Raw genomic sequence first — 11,316 nt, forward strand, 5'->3', positions numbered from 1 at the left:
GACTGAATTACAAACTCTTGCACATGAGTATCAACTAGAAGTTCCCTACCAAGCCAACAAAAATGACCTACACAACCTGTTGCTGGATTACTATTTAGAGCAAGGTAAGATAGACTCTGAAACTCATGAAACTTACTATATTGCAGATAAAACTGACTTGGCAACGATGAAACTCAAACTAGAGCTGGCCAAGATTGAACGTGAGCAGCAAAGGGAAGCCCTCGAACAACAAGAACGAGCTGCTGCCATACGAAGGGAAGAACAAGAACGCGAAGCTGCCTTGAGGAGAGAAGAACAAGAACGAGAAATCGCCCACAAGGAACGTGAACTCGCCCTCCAGGAACGTGAGGTTGCAATGCTCCAGGAGCGGGAACGCGTACAGCTTGAAACCAAACAACGCGAGTTGGAGATGCAACGCGAACATGACAAGCAACAAGCGACTCTGGCTCTAGAGTGTCGTCAACGCGAAATCGCCTTGGAAACTTCACACTTCACTCAACGCCAGCAAGCTACTGCCAATCTTCCCGTCAGTTTTAATATATCACATGCAAGTAAGTTAATGCCATCCTTTGTAGAAGCAGAAGTTGATGTGTTTTTCACCACCTTTGAAACCCTTGCTAATCAACTCAGTTGGCCTGTCGACCAATGGGCCACTCTTCTCAGAGTCCATCTTACAGGTAGAGCTGCAGTCACACTCAGTACTCTGGCGTCTGAGAATGACTACCACACTCTGAAACAAGCAGTGTTGGACGCCTACCTACTTTCCACCGAAAGTTATAGAAGGAAATTCCGTGACCACCTGAAGGCAAGTACCACTACCTTCCTTGAGTTTGCTAACACGAAACGGAGGTATTTCATGAAATGGCTGGAAGCAGCACATGTCTCTACTTTTACAGAACTCGTCAACCTGATGCTTGTTGAAGAATTCTTGAGACGTGTGCCGCCTCCTGTCCGCCTCTACTTAGCAGATAAAGAAGAAACCGACTACCTGAAGTGTGCTAAGTCGGCTGACACTTACAGCCTCATCCACCGGCTGACACCTGAACCATCCTCCAGTAAGAAGTCGTGGTACAGTTACGAGAAGGTGAGCCCCGATCAAGCTGGTTCACAACTGTACTGCAAGTATTGTAGACTCTATGGACATACCATAGACAACTGTGGTAAGTCTCAATACAAAGGAACCACTGACCAACAAAAACCCAAACCAACTCCTCCTAAGTCCGGTAAGCCTGTGATGAATGTTGGTGTTGATGTTAATGATCTTTCTCTTTTCAGTAACCACCTGTATACTGGAACTGTCTCTGCCAACGGTTCAAATCCGGAGGGACGTTTCAAATTGAAGATCTTGAGGGACACAGCGGCTCTTCAATCGATCATCTTGAAGTCGGCTGTGCCCAACATCGTCTACACCGGAGAAACTGTCTTCATCACTGACCTCACTGCTACCACTCCATACCCTCTCGCCAGAGTCCACCTGGATTGTCCCTACGTGAACGGGGAAGTCCAAGTCGCCGTCAGGGAAAAGCCTTTTCCCATGCCTGGAGTGCAACTTCTTCTAGGCAACGACTTGGCAGAAGACCTGCAACCGACCAACCTGATCGTCATGGACAAACCCCAGGTGTGTAACTCTGTGCCACTAAACCCTATTCTAGAGTATGTTCCAGCAGAGGTTCAAGAGAGTGATGAAGTTTCTCCTCCGGTTCTCGTGACCACCCGTGCACAAGCCGCACGTCCACAGCCAGCTGACTCTACTGCTACCGCTGTCCCTCAAGACCCTCAGAAACTCCCCCCGCATCTGACCAAGTTGGAGTTCCGTAAGTTGCAGAGGGAAGATCTTACTTTAACACCATTGTTTTTCCAGGCTGAGACTCAACCCGACAGTATTCCTGGGTTCTTCCTAGAGAACGACTTGCTCTACCGCAGATATAGACCCAGTAAACTGAAGGAGGAGGACGATTGGGCCAACATCGAACAACTTGTGATTCCCACCAGCCTGCGGCCCACTATTCTACACCTGGCCCATGGAGCGTTCTCCCACTACGGCTTCAACAAGACTTACCATGGGATTCGTCAAGACTACTACTGGCCAGGTATGGTAAATAACGTCAAACAGTACGTAAAACAGTGTCATACATGTCAGATGGCAGGCAAACCGAACATCTCCATTCCCAGAGCGCCACTGATTCCCATACAGGTGCCTGCGGAACCTTTCCACAGACTCATAATAGACTGTGTTGGTCCTTTACCTCGGACCAGTTCAGGTAACGCCTACATCCTAACCATCCTGTGTCCTACCACCAGATTTCCCATAGCAGTTCCAGTGAAGAACATCACGGCTGCTACGGTTATAAAACATCTATTGAAGATCTTCACTCAATACGGATTTCCCAAGGAGATTCAAAGTGACTGTGGTACCAACTTCACCAGTGATCTCTTCAAACGGACACTGGAGGAGTTCAACATCAAACAGGTATTGTCCAGCCCCTATCATCCTGCTTCACAGGGTTCTCTTGAACGTAGTCATCAGACCATCAAAGCACTCTTGAAAAAGTTTTGTAGTGAAACCTCGAAGGATTGGGATAAGCAGATTGACCTTATAATGTGTATTTTCAGAAGTCTCCCCAATGAGTCCCTAGGAGTATCTCCTTATGAGATGCTCTACGGCCGTAAGTGCCGTACTCCCCTTAAGGCTTTCAAAGACTCTCTCAGAGATGCCACCTTCAGTGAGCATCAGAATGTGCCCCAGTTTCTTCAAAACCTTCAACACATTCTAGAGAGAGTCCACCGCTTTGCTCATGATAATCTATTGAAAGCCCAGGTGAGAATGAAGACTCATTACGACCAGACCAGCAAAGTAAGAAAATTCAAGCCGGGAGACTTCGTCCTTGCCTATTTCCCTATCCCAGGTTCACCTTTACAAAACAGATTTTCAGGACCCTACCGCGTCAAAGAGTGCAGGAATAATAACAACTACGTAATAGAGACTCCAGATAGGCGGCGGAAGACCCAGCTGTGCCATGTCAACCTCCTGAAGCAATATAATGGTACTCCTCCCACTGTCCTGACTAACTATTCTACCTTCACAGAACCCTACATCCACAGTGAGACCTTCCCAGCTTCTCCTCCCGAAAGCACTGACAAAGAGTCAGCGCTTTCTAATTCCGAAATCCTTAATGATCTTCCCAAATACTTTCAGGATAATCATAGTGCACCTCTTGTCAAGATTTTCAGAGGACAACAAGAGTTGTTCCGAGATGATCCCCAAGAGTGTAATGTTACCCAGCACGACATCCAACTGCTCCCCGACACCCGGCCGATTCGTCAACCCTTCTACCGAATCAGCCCGAGCAAGAAGGAAGTCATGCGTGCTGAGGTGCAGTACCTCTTGGACCATGGACTGGCTACACCTTGTGAGTCCCCCTGGGCCTCACCTTGTATCTTGGTGCCCAAACCCCAAGGTAAGGTGCGGTTATGCACTGACTATCGTAAACTGAACAATGTTACTGTCAAGGATGCTTACCCCTTGCCAAGGATAGATGACATCCTTGATGCCATTGGTAGTGCCCAGTACTTGTCCCAAGTGGACTTGCTTAAGGGGTACTATCAAGTGTGTCTAACGGAGCGCGCTAAAGAGATATCTGCCTTCATCACTCCTTTTGGACTTTTCAGATATGAACGCCTTCCTTTCGGACTATGTAATGCCCCGGCCACCTTTCAAAGAGCTGTCAACCGTGTCATCCAGGGCTTGGATAACACATACGCCTACCTGGACGATATCGTCGTAGCCTCCAACACCTGGAGTGAACATCTGCTCCAGCTGCGACGTCTGTTCTCCAAGCTCCTGACAGCCGGCCTCACCATCAACCTGGGCAAGTCCACTTTCGCGAAAGGTAAAGTGCGTTATCTGGGTCATGTTATTGGGAGTGGCAGCATAGCTCCGTTAGACTCACACACTCAAGCCATCCAACAGTATCCACAGCCTACCACCAGGAAGCAGCTCCTGCGCTTCCTTGGTCTTGCCTCTTACTACCGTAGGTTTGTGAGGAATTTCAGTACAGTCGCCACACCTCTAATTCTATTAACCAGTCCCAAGCAACGGTATAATTGGACCATACAGCAAACCGTTGCTTTCGAACAACTCAAATTCCTCCTCTGTTCTAACCCCATTCTCGCCTCTCCAGATATCACCAAGCCTTTCGTCCTTCATGTCGACGCCAGTGGTACCGGCGTTGGTGGTGTCCTGATGCAACAACGAGGCGAGGAGGTTCTACCTGTCAGCTACTACAGCTACAAACTGAAACCACACCAGAGGAACTACAGCACTATTGAAAAGGAGCTACTATCCATCGTCCTGAACCTCCAACACTTCGCTCCGTACCTACAAGGCGCCAGGTCTACCACCATCTTCTCAGACCACAACCCTCTCCGCTTCCTACATCAAGCCCAATTCTCCAACCAGCGTCTTCTACGATGGGCTCTGTATTTACAAGACTTCAACCTGGAGATCCGCTATATCAAGGGTTCTGACAACACCATAGCCGATGCCCTCTCCAGAGTTTATGAAGTAGAAGCGACTCCATCCATTACTCCACCACATAACGACGTACTTCTTCCAGAACCGCAGGCTTCGGGGGAGAGTTGTGACAATAATCTCCTTCAAGAGATTGAGCCTGCTCTTCCCTCCACAATTACGTTGTTGAAATTATATAAAACTACTATGGAAGAAATGTCCAACAACGACAACAACACCAGCAAGGTTTGCCAGAGCGCAAAACATATGCAGCCAGAGACACCTGTTCAGACTCAAACCGCCAAACTACCTGTTGATCGCTACCGGCTCTGCTGATTGGTCGCCGGCCGGGCTGCAACTGCACTCCACCCCCCCATACTACTTGATGTCTGGGGTCGCCACGACCTCAGACCTCAGAATATTCTGTGCTTTCGCAGTTACCACTCCTCCCGGCTAGACGTTAGCGTGTACTGAGAGAGGTGGTAGCTTAAAGCCAATATTCCAGCACCTCCCTTTAATTTTTGTGTTGCACTTCTTGTTATTTTATCTTAACGTAACTTTTCATTGTGTCATTTAATTATTCTTATTATTTTGATTGATTGATTTTATTATAAGAATTTGTTTGTCCATTTTTTCATGTTTTGATTTATTTAACGTAATTAAAATTTCATTGTTAAAATTTACTTGTGTTTTGTGTGTCTTCTCCTTACCTTACCACAGACGAAGTTCCAGTTTTTCTATTTTTTTTTATAACTATGTGACGAGGCCATACCCCTAGCCTTAAACAGCCGAACACCAACGCGTTACCGTCACAATATATACATATATATATATATATATATATATATATATATATATATATATATATATATATATATATATATATATATATATATATATATATATATATACATATATATTACATGGGATATATCACATAAACAGAACGGTACAGACAAAGAGCACAAGAGATAAAAAACATAAAACAAAACAACCCACAACCAAGAACCCGACCCACGACCACTCACCCAAAAGCAGCCCCACGAACATACGCACCCGTAAACCAACCGCAAAAATAGCCCGGAAAAGCACGCTGCAGCCACCACCAGGTGTACCGCAAGCGGCCTCTCAAAAACCCCAAATCCCTATCAACCCCATAACCCTCCCTCCGACCAACCCACACACAATACACATAATCAGCAACGAGAAGACATAACGTATTTCGCACCCGGCGAGAGCCCCGCGGAAAAGACAAGAACAAAAATAGCAAAAAACCACCCCAATACCCCGGCCCTCAAACCACAACCAACAGGTCACGAAACCATTCAAGCAAACCACGCAACCACTCACAAAAATAGAAAACATGCAACTGAGTCTCAGGCAACCCACAGTGTACACACGCGTCAGATTCACGCAAACCCAGCATGCACAACCGGACAATCGTCGCCAACGACAAATGCAACATACGAAACAACAACTCCCGTTGCTGCGGAGCCAGAAACTGCGCCCCCAACGCCGCTCACACCCCCTCCCAGTCCCAACACGGGAACAAACCCTCCACACGCGGCCGAACTCGACGAAAAAAAACATAAACCGCCTTAACGTACAAAGACATGAAACCTGGACAACGGCAGACAGCCCGAAGAATGTCCACCGCACAAGAGTAAACAGGAGGGGTGCAGAAGGCCACCTCCCGACAGACACCCAAATCAACCGAAAAACTAAACCTAACCGAGCAATAAAAAACACGCAAAGCATTGAGCCCCCCACCCAGCTCCAATCCCTGACACAACGAGACCCAGAACAATGCCCGAGCCCTGATAAACACATGCGGAATCCCCACCCCACCCTCCCGCACAGCTAACACCATCGTCGAGCGACGAACCGGGTGGTACCGACTGCACCAGATGGACCTATAGACCTGACGTTCCAACGCTAGAGCCAGCCGGCGATCTAGGGGAAAACACTGAGCTACGTACCAGACACGTGACAAAACCTTGCAATTAACAAGCAACGCTCGCTGATAAATCGTCAACGGGCGCGCATCCAACAATCCAATTGCAACACTAACACTACAGGAAACCGCACCCCAATTACACTCCAAAGACTGCTCATAGGAAGCGAACCAGGAAATCCCCAAAACATGCATAGAGGAGACCACCGGAAACCAAGACCCCACCCACAGAAGGCAAGAGGACCACCCACCGATACCCATAAGACCGGACTTCGCTCGATTGACCCGGGCCCCAGTGGCCAACTCAAACCTCTCAACCACAAACTGGAGAGCCTCAACAGAATCCTCAGAGGCCATGAACAGGACGGTATCATCCGCATATGGGTAATCGAAGATCAGACGGCAGCTGGGGGTGGCGGATCAATGGACAAGCCTTGACTGCCCGAAAAAAAGGCTTCTGAAAGAACACATAAAGGAGCATAGAAAGCGGACAACCCTGCCACATCGAGCGACGCACAGGGAAAGAATCACTCAAGAACCCATTGACGCAAACCCGACTACAACATTGAGTGTACAACATGCGCACCCAACGAACAAACAAAGACGGAAACCCAAGCCTCTCCAACACACGAAAAATAAATGCGAGCAACACACGGTCGAAAGCCTTCATCCAATCCAGGCAAAGCATTGCCGCCGACGAGCGAGAACCCGACACATACAAGATCACACCCGAAACAACGCATTGCACTGCAATAACGAGCGACCCGGAATACCACAAAATTGTTCCACAGAAACAACAGACGTAACAATACAGCGACACCGACCAACTAAAACCTTGGACAGGATCTTATAGTCCATATTCAGCATAGTAATGGGCCTCCAGTGCGAGAAGAACCGCAAATCACCCGGCTTCGAGAGGAGCCGCACAATCCCAACGCACTGAGACATAGGCAGAACGCACCCCCAAAGACAAGTCTGGACCACGTCCAGAAGAACATCCCCCAACACATTCCAAAATGCAACGTAAAACTCGACAGGAAGACCATCCGAACCCGGCACCATCCCGGAACGAAACGACCGGACCACCTCAAAAAGCTCCCACAACGAAACATCTTCCACCAAACCAACACAATCCGCACCAGACGACCCCGGAACACACCGACCCAAGAAGTCCTCTGCAAATGCTGCATCTCCTACCACCTCCCCATAGAGCGCAGCCAACTCCTGCCGAACATAATGCAACACACCACCGGTGTCCGAAACAACGGTGCCATCCGGCCGTTGCAGAGCCGTAAAAAGAACAGAGTCCCACGCATCCCTCACCTTCCCTAAAGGAAAAGTAGAGAGCCGTTCCCCGTTCTCACGCTAACTCACACGAGCACGCACAGGAACACCCTCAGCCCACTCATTCCGCAAACTACAAATATGCTCCTTACACTCCGCAATCTCCCCAAAACATTCAACCCCAGCATTGAAGCGCACATACAACTGCGAAAGACTCGCCTGTAACAACCCAAAGCGCCCAGCAGCCTCACGCTTGGCAACCACGCAAAAGAACAACCGACACTGCACCTTACTCCACTCCCACCACTCCAAAACAGAAGGAAACGCACACCGCCGGGCCAGAACCCCGACCCACCAAACCCGAAACTACCCACAGACCCACGGACAACGCTACAACCCACAATTCAACTTCCACCATCCCCGCACTTGACTGGGCATACCAACCCGGACCACCACTAAACTATGGTCCGAGAATGCAACTAGGACAGTGTTGAAAGCAAACACAAAATACTTCCCGCCAGTAACATACACCCAATCAATCCGTGAACGTGCCCCACGAGCAGTAAACGTAAAAGACAACTCGGCCTCAGAGAGCACAGCAGCGTCCTTGAAACCGCAAGAACGTACCACCTCCAGCAGCGCAGCCGAGACATTCTGCGGGCGAGTGCTACTACAGTCCCGCGCACTCGTCATGCAATTAAAGTCCCCCCCAAAAATCATACCCCGCATATCATGACGCAAGAAAGGGAGAAGCCCCACCCGAAAAAACTCCTCCCGCTCCCGAAGGTGCGCCGTCCTCGAGGGGGCGTACACCGTCAGAAACAGAATGACGACCCCCAAAAATTCCACCCTCACAAACAAAACCCGCCCATCCTTGTCCATCTCCGTGTGAAGCACGGAGAAGGAAGCCCTTCTAGAAAACAACATAAGCGTCGCCCCGAAGGACGTCCTTGGCAGGTTGAGCACAACATGAAAATGCACACTCAAACACTGCAACACAGACATCATGAACATTATGCTCCTGAATCAGAGCCACATCCAAACGCTGCTCCTGCAGAACACCCAACAGGCCCAACTGGACACCAAGATCATTCAATCCCCTAACATTCAAAGTCGCACATACACCCGAGGGCGCCATCGCGAAAGCCTCAGGACACCCCCAACAAGATGCGACCCCCGGAGGACCCATCCACCACCCAAAGCACACCACGCCGCACATCCGGACGCACACCAGCCTGGACCCCAGGGTCCAGGCTGGTGTGCGTTCACTCACACTCACTGCGATAGATGCCAGGCACCGCATCAAGCCCCACGGAGGTTGCTCCTGCAGGCGCCCCAGTGCCCCCACCAACCGGAACAGGGGCAGAGGCCCCCCGACGTGCATCCTTCGATAACACCACTACCAGGTCGTGATCACCCGGGGCAACCGCCCACTGAAAGGAGCCATCAGCAGGCGGCACAGCGTCCAACACAGAAGGCACCAAAGAAGACCACAGCGACGTCCACAGCCTCATCATCCATCGCATCCCACTCCTCAGCCCACGTCCGGCGAGGCGACGTACCCCGAGCCCACGACGGCACTTAAAAAGAGGCCGCTGATCGTCGGAACTGTCACCCTCAGCAAGGGTGCCCCAGAAGAACCAGCGGCAGGCGGCCCCAAAGCCGGGGCAGCATGATCATGCAGAGCAGTAGCCTCAACAGCATGGGGCATAAGGCCACTACCACGCCCGGAGACCGGCAACGGAGATGGAGCAGACACAGCAGGAGCAGATGCAGCAGGTGGGAGAACACACCCCAGCATACATGAGGTATCCATTACGGACGACAAAGCCGGCGCAGGGAAAGAGGCACTGGGGGACCGAGGAATCAACGGAAGACGACGAGGGAGACGAGGCAGAGGCAGAGGGCTGGGGAGAGGAGTCACCCACCATAACCCCGACAGCCCTGGCAAGCAAACGGTAGTCGGTAGGAGAAGCAGGCACCACCTTTACAGCAGCATCCAAAGCCCCCACGGAATCAACCGGATGTACCTCCTCAACCACCGAACGACGAAAATTCAAAGCAGGAGACTCCAGGACCACTGAGCTCACCGGAGGGGCAGACTTACCAGGGCCAGACGGAACGCCCGCCGAAACTGCCGCAGGAGCCACACCAGGCACCAGGACAGAGCGAGGATTCGCCGAGGAAACCCCACACTCAGATAAGCAGGGAAAGTCACCCTCCAGGAAAACCAAAGGCATCTCAGCACGAGGAGCGTCACAGCCGGCTGCCACTAGCGCTCAGCACCACACCAGAAACAGGTCCATGTCTGTTTCTGGTTTCTCAATTAACAGCTTCATTAATTCATTTCCCTGATAAAAGATCCGTAGAGGGAGCCCACGATACACAAAGCTGGACGGAATAGGGGTCGTGACCCGCATGACGAGCGTATGAGCGCCCATACGGACCCCTCTCAGCCAGCTCGCACTCAAAGTGTTGAAACGGTGGTTCACCACTACACCATACCGCGTAAATACCGACCGCAGCTCGTCCGCAGGGAAAGCTATAGGCACACCGTGAACACTCACATATTTAAAGGGCCCCAAGGGATCCGAAATCTCCACGGTCACAGCCGAATCAGGAATAGTAATCGTTCAGGCATCCCATCGCGCCACAAACTCTCGGCAAAACAATGTCTTGGCGAAGGACATCGCCACTCGGGTAGGCGAGAGCTTTTCCAGCCCCAACAAATCAGGGACGTCCACACGGAGCACATCCTACAGCACTACCTCCACAATGGACTAGTCCACAGCACCCGAAAAATGCAAGCTCACCGTGTCAACCCGCCGAACGAGGGTATCACCACCAACAACCATACCGCCAGCGGATACACTGCACCACAAAACCGCACCCGCCCGCTCTCAACACCAGGCAACAACTGGCAAGTCAGGCTAGCATGTCTTGCCCCCTGGTGGCCAGGGAGCGAAATCATATATGAATAAAAATGGAAATGTTCGTTTGTTCAAAATCGTTAATCTCCGAAAATACTTCACTGATTGCTTTGAAATTTTCACACATCGTTCCATTCGCATCCGAGCAGGTTTTTATATACATACTATATAGATATCACGTCTGTGAGGGCAAAAAAAACATGCTTCTTCTGAAAAACTATGTTTTTCATGTGAGGGGAAATCTTAGAAACATCTTTACCGATTGCTTTGAATTTTTGAAACAACGTTGCATATGAATAGGCGCATCTTTTTATATATCTACTATATACATGCCACACCTGTGACAGGAAAAAACTGGATTTTTTTTAAAAACAGCACCATCTTTTGGATGTAAGGGCAACACATGCTGTAATCTCCAAAAGTTCTTCACTGATTGCTTGGAAATTTTGACACAACGTTGCATTCGGCGCGTTGCATTCGAATAGGCGCGTCTTTTTAAATACCTACTATATTGATGCCACCTCTGTGACAGGTAAAAACATGCGTGTTTGACAAACAGCGCCATCTGTTGCACATAATGACAACATGCATCTTATACTAAATATGTCACAAATTCCATTTCAATGTTTCCGATTGCA

General features: G+C 49.9%; 1 long non-coding RNA gene across 1 annotated transcript in view; it reads right to left on the reverse strand.

Moving 5' to 3' along the window:
- Positions 1 to 10,653, reverse strand: part of LOC123770952 (uncharacterized) — a 32,211-nt gene extending 21,558 nt beyond the window's left edge. The window contains exon 1 of the long non-coding RNA XR_011223003.1: positions 10,562 to 10,653. This is a non-coding gene — a long non-coding RNA (uncharacterized lncRNA). The remainder of the gene's footprint in view (positions 1 to 10,561) is intronic.
- Positions 10,654 to 11,316: the final 663 nt, after the last annotated feature.

The sequence above is a fragment of the Procambarus clarkii genome, chromosome 56 (assembly GCF_040958095.1).
Source record: "Procambarus clarkii isolate CNS0578487 chromosome 56, FALCON_Pclarkii_2.0, whole genome shotgun sequence".
NCBI lineage: Eukaryota > Metazoa > Arthropoda > Malacostraca > Decapoda > Cambaridae > Procambarus > Procambarus clarkii.